The following is a 6,592-nucleotide window of genomic DNA, read 5'->3' as shown; positions in this document are numbered from 1 at the left end:
ACAGGGTCGCCAAGTGGTCAGATTTATCCTAACCATGAGAAGGATTTATCTCGTACAATGGGGGGGCACCGTGCAAATTAGCTTGATAAGACTAATGAATCAGATCCCCAGAAAGGATAATCTCCTTAAAGATTAAAAATCAGCTTTTAAGACTGATATTACTCAATCCTAGAGATTTACCTTAAAGATTGAGAATTCAAACTCATGGAATTCAATGATATCTAAACTCGAGCTTGAACGAGAAAATATTTTGATCAAAATTATAAACCGATTTGTTTTCTGAAAACCCATTTTCAATGCGTTCATTACCATTGAACGTAAAATCCTAGGAATTCACCTGGAATTCATTAGGTCACCTGAACTAAATCGGGTGTCAACCGTAAGAACGGTGGTTGCATAGTGGTCAAAGACAGGACCTTGTGCCAGACCGAAAAATTATAAGGGTGAGCTTTACTATTACTCCTACCAAGGATAGTAATTGCGTCCGACACGTTATAGACCATAATCAAAAGCATGTCACGGGACATTGCCTTAACAGTTGCTTGTTCAACGCTTTCCTTTACAACCGGACGGTAGTTTACCGAAAGGTAATATACGGGACAAGTAAACTGGACGTGTTGCTTTCCAAATACAAGGTTAGCAAGTGGGTGACACAAAACCGCAAGTTTTGAGCTAAAATTTTCAAATCTGAAACCCACCAAACCCACAAAAATATTTTGCAAACACCGGTAAAGGGTTATTCCGGAAAACTTATCTAGGGTAAAAACTAGATTTCAAAAGATCAAATGTTTTCATAAAGATCCAATTTCCTTAATGGATCTAAATTTTTATAGTCATGTGGGACTGTAAACCATATCGTTACTACCATTGTTTATACCGCCGTATAGAAATAACTGATGTACAAAGTGTGAAGAATAAAGAAGTGATACTAGTATTTCAAGACAATATTGCTTGAGGACAAGCAACGCTCAAGTGTGGGAATATTTGATAATGCTAAAAACGAACATATATTTCATAGCATTATTCCTCAAGAAAGACAAGCTTTTAGTTGCAATTGTTCTATTTACAAGTGATATTCGTTTAAATAATAAAAGGTGAAGACAAAAGACAGATTCGACGAATTGAAGACGCAAACGACCAAAAAGCTCAAAAGTACAAAAGACAATCAAAGAGGTTCCAATTATTGATAAGAAACGTCTCGAAATTACAAGAGTACAAGATTCAAAACGCAAAATACAAAATATAAAATTGTACGCAAGGACGTTCAAAAATCCGGAACCGGGACTTGAGTCAACTCTTAACGCTCGACGCAACGGACTAAAAATTACAAGTTAACTATGTATATAAATATAATATAATATATAATTAATTATATTAATTATATATATATTATATATATATTAAAAACCGTCGGCAGAGAAAGACTCCAAGGGTGTGAGCTGTAAATTCATCCTCCGCGACTCGCGGAGTTTGAAGAGGTTTTCACCGCGAGTCGCGGAGCCCCAAAAATCGAAATTCCCTATAAAGCTAACCGAATTCTGATCACAATTCATATCTTTTTCTTCTCTTATCATACGTAAAATTTATATATATATATATATAATTTATATTTTAATTTTAATTTTAATTCTAATAATAATGGTATGTTAGCGAATGTTGTAAGGGTGTAAGTCGAAATTCTGTCCGTGTAACGCTACGCTATTTTTAATCATTGTAAGTTATGTTCAACCTTTTTATATTAATGTCTCGTATCTAAGTTATTATTATGCTTATTTAAAACAAAGTAATCATGATGTTGGGCTAATTACTAAAATTGGGTAATTGGGCTTTGTACCATAATTGGGGTTTGGACAAAAGAACGACACTTGTGGAAATTAGACTATGGGCTATTAATGGGCTTTATATTTGTTTAACTAAATGAAAGTTTGTTAATGTTAATATAAAGATTTACAATTGGGCGTCCCTATAAATTACCATATACACTCAATCGGACACAATGGGCGGGGTATTTATATGTACGAATAATCGTTCATTTAACCGGACACGGGAATGGATTAATAGCCACTAGAATAATTAAAACAGGAGTGAAATTACATTCAAGGGTAATTGGTGTAATTGTTAACAAAGTAGTAAAACCTTGGTTTACACGCAGTCGATAACCTGGTGTATTCATTAAACAAAGTATTAAAACCTTGTTACAATTCGAATCCCCAATTAGTTGGAATATTTAGCTTCGGGTATAATAATAATTTGACGAGGACACTCGCACTTTATATTTATGACTGATGGACTGTTATGGACAAAAACCAGACGGACATATTAAATAATCCAGGACAAAGGACAATTAACCCATGGGCATAAAACTAAAATCAACACGTCAAACATCATGATTACGGAAGTTTAAATAAGCATAATTCTTTTATTTCATATTTAATTTCCTTTATTTTATATTTAATTGCACTTCTAATTATCGCACTTTTATTTATTGTTATTTAATCGCACTTTTATTATTCGCAATTTCATTATCGTTATTTACTTTACGCTTTAATTTAAGTCTTGTATTTATTTTATATTTTACATTAGGTTTTAACTGCGACTAAAGTTTTAAAATCGACAAACCGGTCATTAAACGGTAAAAACCCCCCTTTATAATAATAATATTACTTATATATATATTTGTATTTTTATAAAAGTAAACTAATATAGCGTTGAGCTTTGTTTAAAGATTTCCCTGTGGAACGAACCGGACTTACTAAAAACTACACTACTGTACGATTATGTACACTGCCTATAAGTGTTGTAGCAAGGTTTAAGTATATCCATTCTATAAATAAATAAATATCTTGTGTAAAATTGTATCGTATTTAATAGTTTTTCCTGAAAAAATTTAATAGTATTTTATACCCCTCTGCTTTGACATCACCGGGTCATCACAGTACCTATCCGTTAAAGAAATTTCGTCCCGAAATTTGAGTGAGGTGGTCATGGTTAACAATAAAATTATTTTCATGACGAATATGGGTTGATAAATAGAGTTTTATCATTATTAAGTAATACAGATAAAACAATTCGATTATTCGAAGCGTATGAGTGAAGTTATCACAAAAGAGTGAAATGAGAAAGACAAGTTTCATCATAATTTTTGACTAGTCATAGTTGAATTTAGAAAACAAGGTGCGTCTTTGCTTTTGACGTTGCCTTGGTTTAATTCCGGAATTTAAGGGATTAAATAAAATCTTCAAAATCTATAAGATTTGATTCTTCGGCGAATAAGGAAATTAAGATCTCTATAATTAAATACGGTGATTTGCCTCGATTACCCTATCTGATATTTTCCTTATAAATTAAGCTCTTCTGTTCCATTATTCTCATATTTCTATACTTTCTCCCTTAGTTCATACATCTAAAAATAATTGTGAAAATGCTTAATCAAGTTCTAATCCTTGATACTTTCCTAACCTTCATATCTGTCATTCTTCTTTTAAATCTTTAACCAGAAGATCTGTTTACTTTTACCATTACCTTGGGGTGATACTATTCTTAATTATACCGTGTCATTATATTGCTATCCGTATTAATATCCACGGTTTGTAATCTCCGTGTTGTTATTGGGCTTTATATTTTCTCTTATATTTTGGAGTACTTTGCCTTTTTATTATCTTCTTGACCTCTAGTAAAGCGAGTAACGATCCAAAATTCATAAATATGGAGTTTCGAATGAACATCATGTTCTAAACAAGAAAGAACGTAATTTGCACGATTTGATTTGTCAAATTACCAAAATCACTGAGATAGAACTATCAAGAATATATTTTCTTGATATGTTCAAAAGTTAATCAGAATGAAAGAGTTATGTAACATGGCACATGATGATGTTAAGATCTGTGAATCATCACGTTCCATTAGAAACTCAGCATGACTTATTGTAATATAATCACGTTGATCAAGTGTCATTATATTATACTAACTCATGCATCAATTCCCAACATTACTTCAATAATATTCATATTTTAAGCTCGAAAGTTTACAGAATATAGAAACTAACAGTTTCTATATGATGTAATACTGATAGCACGAAGAGATTAATGATTCCAGATAAGAATAGTTATAAAAATATCTCCAGAAATATGGAGGATATTTATAATGAAAGATACGATAATATCTCGAAATATCTAAAATCGGAGGATGATAGAAACTATTGTCTGCAAGGGTTTAGAGTAAGGAGCAAGATATTCACTAAAGACTTTTTAACAGACATTGAATCATTTGGATTCTTTGAAGTCAAACTTATTCTTTGTGATTTGTCCACGGCTTTCTTCATAGTTTCGCATAATCTGCTTTTCGTTACTAAATTTTCTATTGAATGTTTCCAATATAATGATACACAGGAAGCAAGAAGAGGTATATAATTTCGGACGAGAATATTTATGAAAATATCCTCAGAAATATCGAAGATATTGATGATGATATTTTGGAATTCCAAGGTTCGATGGTTGATGGAGAAAGATTTTCCGCAAGATTTTAACATGACTTCGAAGCAAGATATTCTTTGAAGGTTTCATCAGATCCAGAATTACCTGGATTCTTTGAATATATGGTATGGTCCTTGTATTTGTCCTCGGTCTCCTTCGTGGTTAGCTCAATCCGTTTTCCGGTTCCAACTTTTCTGAGCTTTTCCAACATACTATTCTTTATCATGAAACTTTCGATGATTATGGTCGTTTACGATTGTCTATGGTTTCTGCTGCTTCATTCAGCTTTTTCAACATTCAGAGTATTGATTTGTGACTGAGTGATTTTCAGAATTCCATAAGGAGAGATCATAATTCTAAGAGATAAATGTCATACATATAACTGTTGATGTGGAATCGTTACGAGATTCACAATACAGATTTGCTGATTTTCAGTAATTGGTATGGCAATTCTTGTTACAAGATACGGATGAGTACATGATGAGACTTCAATAGATAAATATAGTGAATTGTCGAGATATTTAAGCCAAGGAGCAACGAGGTTGCTGGTACATTTGCTGGTATTATGGTGGAATATAATAAAAAAATTCCCCGGTAACAACAAAGAGCACACATATAAATCAAGGTTATAATAAGGTTGTTTCGAACGAAGAGTCGAAGTTGACTTGCTGGAGCTATGAAAAAATTTGCTATTTTGAAAGGGAACTGCAAAGTTATTTTGGGTAATAATAACGCCAAAGAAGCTAGCACAGATACGTGTTAAACTTTTACTCCGGTTTCGAGTATTTTCAGGTGCATGACTATATGCATCAATCTTTTCTTCTGTTGATGAAATGCGATTGATTCATCCTCTCGATTGAGATGTTTTTAAGAATCATGAAAGGTTTTAACGCAGATTGTAATCGTCAAGATACAAAGGAGGTTTAAGATGAAGTCAAGTGGAAAACTTGAAGAAATGTTTAGTTTCATATGTTATAATCAATATTTTAATTCATTTTAATTGTCCAATGTTATTAGTCCACAGTCGGTAGTCCACAGTTGACAGTCCAACAATTCATATATAATTTAATATATAATATTCAAATTAATTAATATGTATCGTGACCCGTGTACATGTCTCAGACTCGATCACAACTCAAACTATATATATTATTGTAGAATCAACCTCAACCCTGTATAGAGAACTCGATCATTACTGCATATAGAGTGTCTATGGTGATTCCAAATAATATACATAGATGCATCGATATGATATGTCAAAACCTTGTATACGTGTCCCGATATTTAAAGTGCGTAAAATAAATAACAGAAAATAAATGACGATAAATAAAGTGCGTAAAGTAAATAACAGAAATTAAATGGCGTTAAATAAAATTGAGAGAATTGCGATAATTAAATTGCGATAAATAAAATGTATTATGCAATTAACAGTTAGCTAGGAACAGTTAGCTAGGATTTTGTTAGCGTGGTTTCTTAACAAAATTTCATATTGTCAATTAGTCTGTTTCTAATCAATTTTTATTGTGTCTATTATTTATTCATTATGCCACTTGTTGGATTCTGATAGGTCAAAATCCAAATATAAAATTGAATGAAAAATGGTTATTTTGTGGTGAACGGATTCGTATAGCTGTGGTTGTAAGTAGGATAGTAAATAACAGTTGAATCAGATTCGTAGAATGTAAAGTGTAACTTATTAATGCGAAATCTAAATATTCCTCGGGTATTACCTACCCGTTAAAATATTTTCACTATTAACAGTTTGTACAATAAAAATTTTAATTACAATCTTTATGAAAACATATATACATATATATTTTCTTCAGACGTAATCATGGACTTAATGAGTCAATGTGATATTAAACTCATCAGATTTACGGCTAGAACTAGAGTACATAATCTCTAAAATATTAGAGATTACATAATCATCACGAAGGACGAATATAGTTTATGTAGAACGATGATTATGCTTGAGGTATATATTGCGAGGTTGAGACGTGTGATGATGTTGTTGTTGGTACTGGTTATGCTGCTGGTGCTGCTGATGGTGGTACTGTTGCTGTCGGTGCTACAAGTGTTGTTGGTGCTGAGGTTGGTGATGATGTTGGTGTAGTAAGTAT

Source organism: Rutidosis leptorrhynchoides, chromosome 1 (assembly GCF_046630445.1).
Source record: "Rutidosis leptorrhynchoides isolate AG116_Rl617_1_P2 chromosome 1, CSIRO_AGI_Rlap_v1, whole genome shotgun sequence".
NCBI classification, from domain to species: domain Eukaryota; kingdom Viridiplantae; phylum Streptophyta; class Magnoliopsida; order Asterales; family Asteraceae; genus Rutidosis; species Rutidosis leptorrhynchoides.
The sequence above is the reverse complement of the archived record's forward strand: the minus strand, read 5'-3'. Positions refer to the sequence as shown.